This window comes from Lycium barbarum, chromosome 3 (genome assembly GCF_019175385.1).
Source record: "Lycium barbarum isolate Lr01 chromosome 3, ASM1917538v2, whole genome shotgun sequence".
Taxonomy (NCBI): Eukaryota; Viridiplantae; Streptophyta; class Magnoliopsida; order Solanales; family Solanaceae; genus Lycium; species Lycium barbarum.
The window spans coordinates 34,561,688-34,573,098 of NC_083339.1; the positions used below are offsets into that span (position 1 = coordinate 34,561,688).

An 11,411-nucleotide genomic window follows, 5' to 3' on the forward strand; every position below is an offset into this window, starting at 1 on the left:
AGATGTTGAATATTGGATATGGTACTTGGACGCAGTGATGATGATGTTATTTTCCTATTGGCTGCTACCCGACGTGATCTAGGAGATCTGGTATTCCGGGTGGGAATATGGACCTCATGAGTCCTTATGGGTCACGTGAAACCTACCGTAGGAGCGTGTGTATGTCGTTGCATATGGCTATTGCATTGAATACATTTCATTTGCATTTCATACCATTTTTACTTGATTGACTTGTTTTCATGACATGCTTGTCCGGATCGTTGAAAAGGTTGAATCTTTATTACTATAATTGGAAAGGACTAAGCTTTATGATTGTAAATGGGAAAAGCTTCAAGACTGTAATTGGAAAGGGCTAAGCCTTATGATTATGATCTGAAAGTACGAAGCTTTAGGACTTGATTGAAACGTGGACTATCTAAGCTTATTTGCTTAAATGTATAAAAATTTTATATCTTGTCACTAACAAAGCAAGGAAGTGAGTATCAGAAGTACCAACCCTCGTCATCGCTATAGTTTAGGGTCGATCAACGATGTTGCTGTGTACATGTGCTTTTCGTACTCGCTCTACACTTGCTGCACCTTTTGTGTGTAGGTTCGGATATGGGTACGAGTAGAGGTCGAGATTCTACTGATCGCGAAGGCATAATTTAGTGTCTAGGGTAAGCTGACGATGGTCCCACAGCATCAGACTTCTTTCCTATCTTTATTTTTTGTTTTTCTCCATTTCGAACAGTGTTATGCAGTAATTTAAGACTTGTATTTTGGATTAGTAGCTCTTGTACTTATGACTTCTAGGTCTTAGGAAGGGATTTTGACTTAGACTTGTTCATATTTATGTAATTAAGGCATATTGGGTATGTTTGGCTGTTTTCCTTTAATTTCCGCACTTAAATTTATAATTTGTGGCTTGCTTTTCATTTGGGTTCACCTATGGGTTAGGATAGGTGCCCTCACAGCCATTTGGGATTTTGGGTCGCGACATCATGTCGATCTAGAGAGAGGAGAGTTAAGTGAGAAAGAGTACCGCACTACAAGAAAAAGGGTTATTAGCGATCAAGATTTAGCGACAAATATAAAATATGGTCCCTAATGGTACACTTACAGGGATGATATTATTTTCAGGTCTCTAATACGCATTTTTAGTTTTTAATGAAATGAAGGGCATAGAGAGCCAATCGCTAGTAATAAAATTTATACGCGGGTCGCACTAAAAATTTCACCAAATCAAAAAATTCCTTATCTCTCTCTCTCCAAAATCCCTGAAGAATCCCAATTGCTAAAGGAGGGAAACAAAAACTTTGCCCTCTCTCTCTGTAGAATCCCTGAAGACCTAAACCCAGCTAAAATCAATTTGAGATTTCAAAGTTCTTCTTCTTGATTGATAGCTGCTGGAGTCTACTTCTTTCTGGTAAGCTTAATTTCTGGCCCTTCTAATTGGTGTTGGACACTTTTTGTTACTGGGGTTTCTACAATTATTTCTTAAAATTTCGCAAGTGTTTGTATCTCTAGTGGTTTGAATACTGTCATAAATTTGTTTATATCATTTTTTTGGTTACTAGTTGGGGGTTTAGAATGAAAAAAGAAATGTTCTTAGGTAACTAATTGAATGAAAAAAAAAAATTGTTCTTGGTTAATAATTTGGGGTTTAGAATTTTAGTTGTATAATCTTACAGCTTTGACTCTCAGGTGCTAATGGGGTTTTTTGTGCATATGCTGAGATGGGGATTTTCAGGAACTTCAATTTTCTTTTGGGTCAACTCAATCTTAACCAAAAATGAAAATGTGAATATTTTGGGTTATTTTTTATTAATTACTACCTCAGTCCCAATTTATATAGCATCTTTCAGATTTTGAGATTCAAACTTTTTATTTTAACTATGAATTGGGATATGGAATTCTTAAGTTTTTTTGAAGTAAAGTTTACATATTTGAGCTTTAGCTACTGCTGCTTGCCACTGTTGTAGTCATGAATTTATATGCATAATTATTCTATTGTCCAATGTCCATTATAGAAGTTGTCTAAAAAATGGTCGATGACCTGTGCACGTAACATGTAATGGATGTCTTTCATATTTCGGTTGATGTTGCATTTTCTATTTATAGGCATATAAGTTGATGATCCTGCTCTTAACTTCTTTTAAGAATGATAAATGGAACTTAAAAAAGAGTTAGTATTGTGCTCAACTTGTGGCTTCTAAACCTTGTTTTACTAGCTTCTTCATGAATGTAGCTATAGCATTTCATTGTAGTCTAAGAAGAGTTTAACTTATCAAGATGCTGAGAATGGTTGTGCTTGTAAACTGAGACTCTAAGTCTTGTATAGTTAGGTTTCAAATATAGATAATGAAAAATAGGTTTACTGAAACTTTAAGTCTTTTCTAGTATACTTTCTTCTTTTTCTATTTATCTTTTAATTAATATGGCATAAGACTATGGTGTGGATGTTCGAGTGATCTGCCATTAAGTGTTTGTTTTCAATTTTGTGTTTTGTACACTAAAGCGTTTGGTAAATTTCGAGCTACTCTTCTTCTTCTCCTCTGTTGTCGTTGCTCTTCTTCTTCTTATTCTTATTCTTTTATGTTTGTTACATATTTTATCACTGCTACTATATAATTTCTTTTTACTCTTCTGCCTTTCTCTAATCTTAAATCGCTACTGTAATTGTACCTTTTTTTTATTTTTATTTTTTATACTTTTGTCTGTTATTGTTGTTGTTGTCAGAAAGGTGGTTGTAGTTAAACAAGAAAACGAGTTATAAAAGAAAGAAACTTGATAATCAATATGTTTAGTTTCCATCTACAATGTGGTTCATGAACTAAAATTGGTCAGCTAAAATGGATATTATTTTCTTTTGTGTGCATTAGTTGAATAGGGGTAATATATGTTTTTTGTTATCCTTTTCTTTTAAATCTAATTTTTATATACCTTCTAAGGTTATGGCACCATGTAAGCAATGGATGCACCTTGTTGATAATCGGCTTGATGAAGCCTACTCAATCGGGGTGTTTAAGTTCTTGGATTATGCTTTAAGAAAAATTGGACAATTGTATGAAATACGATGTCCATGTGTCAAATGTTGTAACACAACATTAGGAACGCGAGAAACAGTCGAGTCACATTTGAAAGTATATGGTATAAATCAAAATTATACTTTTTGGTATCACCATGGGGAAGTTTTAGGTGAGCCACAATCAGAATGTAAAGATGAAGATGATAGTGAAGCAGAAGAGTATGAAAGTGAGGATGAAGTACAAGAAATTTTGAGAAATTTATATCCTAATCATGATGGAGGCACTGCAGATGATGGTTCTGATGGTTTACTTGAAGAGGAACCAAATGTTGAAGCCAAAAAATTTTATAGCCTATTGAGGGATTTTGAGAAGCCATTATACCAAAGTTCAAAAATTTCAAAGTTTCCACGGTGATTAAATGGCTTTAAATAAAAGTATGGGTCACTAGAGCAATGATTCATTTACAATGTTACTAAAAATGTTAAAGGATGAGTTGTTGCCTGATGGAGCGAATTTGCCAAAGTCATATTATGAGGCAAAGAAGGTAGTTCAGAATCTTGGGCTTTCCTACCACAAGATTGATGCTTGTACAAAATGATTGCATGTTATACTGGAAGGAGGATAACTTACTTGAATCCTGTAAAATTTATGGTGCGTCCAGATGGAAATTAGATGAACATAATGGGGAACCAGAGAATAAAAAAGGTAAAAAGATAGCATCAAAGACTTTACGCTATTTTCCGTTAAAGCCTAGGCTTCAAAGGTTGTTTATGTCAACCAAGACATCTTCTTTGATGACATGGCATCATGATAAAGGAGTTGGTGATGGAATAATGAGGCATCCGGCAGATTCAATGGCATGCAAATCATTTGATGAACTTCAACCCTCTTTTGCGGCCGAGACTCGTAATATTCGACTTGGACTTGCTAGTGATGGATTTCAGCCATTTAGGAATTCAAAAACCTAACATAGCATTTGGCGCGTGGTACTTATTCTTTATAATTTACCACCTTGGCTGTGCACGAAACAAGAAAATTTCATTATGTCAATGTTGATTCCTGGTTCAGTTTGTCGTGGAGATGCAATTGACGTATATCTTCAACATTTGATAGATGAATTGAAGGAGTTATGGGAAGTTGGTAGTGAGACCTTTGATGCAGCAACTATACAGAATTTTAAGTTGCAAGCTTCTTTGTTATGGACCATCAATGACTTTCCAGCATATGGAAATTTGTCTGGATGGAGTACAAAAGGGAAATTGACATGCCCTTGTTGCAACAAAGACACTTCTTCAATAAGATTGGCTCATGGTAAGAAATAGTGTTTTTAGTGTTTTATGGGCCATTGACGTTACCTTCCTCGTAATCACAGATGGAGGAACGATAATGAGTCATTTGATGGCACAAAAGAGCTAAGGCTCCCACCAAAAATGTGTTCTGGCATTGAGATACTTAATCAAGTGCAAGATCTTGAAGGGCTAGTTAACAAAGGATCCAAAGAAAAGGATCAAGATATCACATGATAAACGGAAGGATAACCAGAATAAGAGGAGTATTTTTTTTAACTTCCATATTGGAAATCATTCTTGTTGCGACATAATTTGGATGTTATGCATATCGAGAAAAACATAAGTGATAACATTTTGGGAACGATCATGAATGTTCCCCAGACCTCACGTTGTGGGATCCAACTGGGTATGTTGTTGTTGTTGCATGAATGTTGCAAGAAAGACCAAGGATACCATTAATCTCGACTAGATTTGCAACAAATGAACATCAGGCCAGAGTTGCATCCCATCAAAAAAGGAGAAAACTATGAAGTTCCAATTGCACCTTACACATAATCTCCCCAAGAAAAGCACAACTTCTACCTTTTCTTTAAAAATTTAAAGGTCCCGGATGGATTTTCATCTAATGTTTCTCAATGTGTGAACTTTAAAGATCACAAGATTTCTGGCTTAAAGAGTCATGATTGCCATGTTATTCTACAACATTTACTCCCTCTTGCACTACGTGGTATGTTGTCGAAAGAAGTGTGTGAGCCTCTTATTGAGTTATCTTTATTTTTCAATGCGCTTGGAGCTAAGGTGTTAAGGATGGATGACTAGGAACAAATTGAAGCTCAAATTCCTATAACTCTTTGCAAGCTAGAAAAAGTCTCCCCTCCTTCATTTTTTGATGTAATTGTGCACTTGCCTATTCATTTAGCTAATGAAGCTAGGCTTGCTGGATCAATTCAGTATCGGTGGATGTATCCTATAGAGTGATAGTTATAATTTTTGAAATCTCTCATCGGCAATAGGGCTTGTCCAGAAGGTTCTATTGCAGAAGGATACCTTGCAAATGAATGTATGACCTTGTGTTCAAGGTATCTGCATACAATTGACACAAAGTTTAATCGGTCAGAAAGAAATTATGATGGTGGTTTACAAGAATCAGATTAAGGTTCATCTCTGTTTTGTAAATTTGGAAAAACTTTGGGAGCTAGAAAAATGATGACGTTGAAGCAAATGAATTGGATCAAGCACATATATACATATTGAAGAATTGTGAAGAAGTTGTACAATTTCTAGAGTTTGAAATTTTTCTTTCATTTCATTTCATTCTCTTTGTTTCGTTTACAATTATTTCAATTTTTGTATGACATTTGGGTTTCACCTCAAATTTGTAGAGGGTTTGCACAAATTCATGTGGATGCTACTCAACACTTGTCTGATGATGAATGGAATAAACAATTTATTGAATGGTTTAAAGTTAGGGTGAGTAATATATACGCATAAAATTTGGCAATTAATGTTGTGTTGTATTACTCATTCCGAATTAATCAACTTTATCTTGTTGAAAGGTTGCAGAATTGCATAAAGGAGATGATAGTAGATTATCCAAAATCTGCTCGAACTTTCACGTGGTCCTACCAAATATGTGACACATTTTAATGGCTACCTCGTTAATGGATATAGATATCATGTAGAGGATTATGATAAACAGTTACGTACTCAAAATTGTGGCGTGGTTGTTGTTGGTGAAACTGATAAACAAAGTGAGAATATTGATTACTATGGGATATTAACTGATGTTCTTGAATTGCAATTCGTTGGTCGAAGAGTGATTTAATTTCGATGTAATTGGTTTGATGTGTATCATAAAACAAAAGGAGTTAAAAAAGATGAATATGGCTTGGTAAGTGTTAATTGGGGGCGATTTTTGAAAACAAATGAGCCTTTGATATTAGCGGACCAAGCATCTCAAGAATTTAATGCTAGTGATAATTCCAATAAATGTTGGCGTGTAGTGAGAAAGATGCAACCTCATGATACCTATGAGGTTGTGCAACAAATGGATGATGATGTTGTAGGTTTAGAAAATCCTACACAAAATAAACGAAGAAGAATGGATGAGGTGAAGTATCTCTTTATGCATTAGCATACTCATTGTTATACATTTTGTTTACATGAGTTTTCGGTTAGCACATGGTGTTTATAATGTCCTAATTTTTTCCTTTTGGTTTTTTGCAGGTTTAATATGAAACCATTAAAGCCTGAAAATGAGGTGAGATCCACTGTGAAGGCTGCACCGGATGCTATAGGGAAGGGACGAGGGCGAAGGATTACATCTATAGGGGTTTCTGGTAATAAGGTGGGATCATATCTACAGAGTGCTCTTTGTGCTAGTAAAAGTATGCCAACACGATTAGATTCTACTAAGTGTGTTGTTCAAGGATTACAAACTGATATTCCATTTTCTCCATGTACTGATCAAGTAATGCAATACACCCAAACAGTTGAACCACGTATGGTTCTTAAATTTATTATCTTATTAATTTGTAGAACTGAATTTTAATACTAAAGTGTTTGTTATTATGATTTCCTTGAAGTAGATGCTTCAGCAAAGGGACGAAGGCAAGGACTTAGACCTATGTACTCTTTAAAGGTATATGGAAATGAGGTGGGATCCTTCCATAAAATAGCATGTCTACAGGAAAAGGACTGGGAACGATGAATAAAAATCCCTTGATTCTTGAGAAAGAGCATATGCAAACTAATGTTCTGTTTTCTCCATCTGCTAATCAAGTTGTGCAATCCACCCAAACATTTGAACCAAGTATAGTTTCTCAAATCTATCATGTTATTTATTTGTACAACTGAATTTTAACGTTAATTTTTTTTACTAATATGATTTTCTTGTACTAGGAGATATAGCGAAGGGAAAGGATCGAGGGCTAAGATCTATGGGCGCTTTCGGGGTGTCTGGAAATGAAGGGGGATCTTCCTATAAGAGTGCTCTTTATGCTAGTCAAAGTATGCCAACACCTTCTAACAGTAATAGATCAGATTCTACCGTGTCTACTACAAAAGGAATGCGAATGACGAATAGAAACCCTTTGGTTCCGGAGAAAGAGCATATGCAAACTGATGTTCCTTTTTCTCCATCTACTAATCAAGTTGTGCAATCCACCCAAACAGTTGAACCAAGTATGTTTTCTCAAATCTATTTGATCATAAGTTTATTATTTATACAATAGTTCTAACATTTCTAAATTGTGCAAATGTAGGTTCATGTACTACTAAAAAGGTAAGAAAAGTTTGAGGAAGTAACAAGTGCAAAGAAGTTGCATCACTGGAAGTGGGAAAAAAGCTGAAAGTCACATTTTACAATAATCGAACATTTGGAAAGAATAGCAGTCTATTTACGAGGCACTTGGAGAAATTAGTTCGTGATCGTAATATGTGTCCATTAGGAGTATCATCATGGGATGACATTAAAGAAGAAAAGTTAAATCACATGTGGGCAGCAGTTGCGGTAATTAGATGGATTATTCTTTTTCTCTTTCTCTGTTTCCTCTTTTCTTACCATTTTTGTCCACTATCTTGCTAGAACTGGCTGCTTCAGACAATATGTTTTTGCCATATTTTTTCTGAAGACCACACTGCAAAAATACCTCAAGACCCTAGTGTTAGAAAGTTGACTTTTTTCTGTGCTAATTTAATCACATATTGGAGCTCAACCTAAGTTTGACTTACTGCAGGATAAATTTGAGAGTGATGACATGAACATTAATCGCGATCACATCTTGGCATGGATGAAAGAATTATGGAACAAATGGAGAGGTGGATTGCATGCAAAGTATGTAAAGGGTAAGTCAATCCAAGAGGCTCTTAAGAATCTACCGGAAGGGGTAGACAAGAAATAATGGAGTGGTTGTTTAAAGAACATTTTTCTTCAGAAATTTTCAGGTTTGACATGATATCTAATCACAAGATTTCATTATTTTCTTACTATGATATTTTAATTGAGAATTTATTTATAACATTTGGATTTAATATTGTTACACAAAATAGTCGAGAAGCAGTAGGAATGCAGCAAATAGAGCTAAGTTGAAGATGTTTCATCATATTAGTAGACAGCCAATTAGAGAGATTATTTATCAGAAGGTGTTACCATAAAAAAAAAAAAAATTATATTGACGAGGCATTATTTGACATCTTTTACTTTGATGTAAAGGGCAAAAAATATGGCAAACCACCAGATTTGGCAACTGTTTTCTTTGATACTCGCCAGAAGAATAACACACTTGTCGATTCTGAAACAATCAAAAAACATGTGAGTTTCATCAACTGAACATGTACCTTACTTTAGTTATATTATGGATTCTAACAGAAATCTATATATATACTTCGTTAGGCTCAAATTCAAGAATTGATGTCGTTCGAACCTTCTCTTCCGAGCATAGAGATTGTAGAAAAATGCTTTGGACCCCAGACTTGTAGCCATGTATTTGGCTTTGGGGGTGGAGTAAAGGCAAAGGATTTGAAAGGTAGGACTTCCTCAAAGACTGAATTATTGTCAGAACTACGTTCAACTCAAGAGGAAAATAATTCTTTGAAGGATCGATTGTCAAACGTAGAAAATGAGATGAAGCAATTAAAAGAACTGGTATTAGCTCAACACTCAAATTGTTCAGCCTCCGACATCACCTATTTCAGGAGAAGATTGAATATACCCAGGTTAGTAACAGCTTACCCAGAACTTCATTTTTTTTTTTATTGATTTTTGTTTTTGCGCTCTTAAAACAGTGATAAGAACTGATTGTTGATTTGCTGGTGTTATCTCAAAATGTGTTATCTTTTGTTGATTTTGTTGCTTGTTGCTGCTGTTAACTAGAACTAAATGTTCATTTGACCTGATAATTTGAAGGCTGCTGCAGCTTATAGGCTTAAAGTTATCTAAACTAAAGCAACCGTACGGGTTCCTTATAAAAAAAAAAAGATCTTTTCAAGCAACTGTAGGTTCCTTATTAAAAAAAGCTTCTTTTCAAGCAACTGTAGGAATTTAACATGGAGTTTAAAGTGTTTAATGACCATGTAAAAATCCTGTTCTTTTCAGGCAACATGAAATTGCCCTGCTTTCTCCTGTAACAGTAATACTCTGCTATAGTGCTCGAACGCCACAAAAAATCCACTTTGAGGTTCAAATGGAATTAATTCACATAGAAACATAAATGGGGTGTCAAAAATGAAAGCGCTTTTGCCTTCGTTCCATCTAGTCGAATCTAGTATGCTCTGTTTATTAGAAATAGAATATATATATATGAGAGATCTTGTCATTATGAAACTTTGCATTAAAAGTAGGAACTATGAAGGAAATGATTATTTCTTATGATTTGTTAAAAATCGATACCATTTACTGAAAATTGCGTGGATATATTTGAAATGGAACTTCAATTTGAGCATCATTTTCTTTAGTAGTTTTATTTTTTCTGTTGTTTGGTGATTTGTGGTTTTAGTTAAATATTTTTGCAGTGGACATGGTTTGATATGGGTAGGAATTAAATTGATTAATCTATTTCCCTCAGAATACGTATCAAGGAGTCGTTTGAACCACTTTTTCTTTTCCACATTGAAACCACTTTTGGATGTCACTTTTTCTTTTTCACATCGAAACCACATTTGGATGTTCTTTGCAAAACAGATTGTGCTAAAAGGGAACTGCTTAAACAGTGGTAGTGTTTTAAAAGCTTGCAAGTTATTCGCTGAGTGGAAGAAGAAAATTTCTTTTAAAAGAAAACCTTCAACCTTAGAGGCTTCAAACAACCATTTCGAAAAACAGTTTTTAAAAGAACTACAGACATACATGTTTAACTCATTGAGTTATATAAATGAATCTTATTGAGAGAGATTTAGGATTTAGGATTTAGGAATAATTAAGAAGACAAACAAGGATTAATTAAGAAAGACCTCTAAAGCTAAAAAAACAAAAGAATTCTCAGAGAAATTTTGCTTCTTCTAAATTGATAGACTTTATCTTGTAAATCTTTAGACAATGTTGCATCAGTATGGACCATCTTCAATCTCAGAAGTCCTTAGACAAAAGAATTCATGGACCATTTCCAATCTCTTAACTTTGTAATTGGGCATCTATTATCTGCAATACTGGTGGAAAAAATTCGAGATCAAGTTTTATCCTTTTTTCCTGATTTCCTTGTTCTCTGAATCCAATGAAAGGTCAATTATGGGGTTCAGTACTTGAGTTGGACCTCATTTTTCATTTCACACTTATTGAGTAGGGCTTGTTCTTGTCATAATTCTTAAATTATTGTTAGAGTAAAGTTATAGAAAATTATTTATCCAATTGTCTAGTCGATTTTCATACTTTTTTCTAAAGAAAATCTCTTGATACTTTTTACAGGTTCTGGATACTGGAGTTCACATGAACCAAGTTTTTGAGGACGTACAACTATTTGACTATCATTTTGCTAGGAATGTTGGACAAATTTTATATTTTACAATAGCTTACGTTGTGGTTGTACAGTGCCAGCAACTGATGTTGATCCTTTTTTGTAATTAATTTCTCTATATACTCCCTCTGTTTCAATTTATGTGAACCTATTTCTTTTTTAGTCTGTGCGAAAATGAATGACTTCTTTCCTAATTTAGAAACAAATTCACTTTATAAATGATTTACAGCCACACAAATATTGAAGATTTATTTTTAACCACAAGTTTCAAAAGTCTTCTCTCTTTTTTAAATGTCGTGCCCAGTTAAATGGGTTCACATAAATTGAAACGGAGGAAGTATATGTTATCAAATGCTCCACAGGTTCATCATTATATTATCCTGTCATGATCTAATTTTTTAGTTGCAAATTGAATATGATTTGTAGAATTAATTGATTAAGAGTTATTTGACAAAGATTTATAGGGACCAGGTCATAAGTATCTTTAACGACCAGATTACTCGTCCTTAAATGTTTCTGGCACCAGAAAAATTAGTTGCACATTTTTAATTAGGGACCAGAATATTTCTCCCTAAAAGTGTTTAGGGACCAGATACTATGCCTTAAAGCCATCAGCTAGGGACCAGAAACATGGTCCCTAAAAGGTATTTAGAGACCAGAATGGA

The 11,411-nt window shown here is 34.3% G+C and overlaps 1 long non-coding RNA gene across 13 annotated transcripts; it reads left to right on the forward strand.

The window, feature by feature from the left end:
• Nucleotides 1-951: 951 nt before the first annotated feature.
• On the forward strand, nt 952-11,132 carry LOC132630983 (uncharacterized). 13 transcript variants are annotated; one of them, XR_009578763.1, is made up of 11 exons: nt 952-1,408; nt 5,683-5,770; nt 5,857-6,410; nt 6,527-6,647; nt 6,889-7,112; nt 7,202-7,483; nt 7,564-7,811; nt 8,038-8,146; nt 8,514-8,612; nt 8,694-9,016; nt 10,698-11,132. It is a non-coding gene; the product is annotated as an uncharacterized LOC132630983 (long non-coding RNA). The 13 variants fall into 13 exon arrangements; XR_009578765.1 differs by lacking the exon at nt 5,857-6,410 and having other exon boundaries at nt 969-1,408; nt 6,886-7,112; XR_009578768.1 differs by lacking the exons at nt 5,683-5,770; nt 5,857-6,410 and having other exon boundaries at nt 973-1,408; nt 8,694-8,826; nt 8,917-9,016.
• The last annotated feature ends 279 nt before the right edge of the window (nt 11,133-11,411 follow it).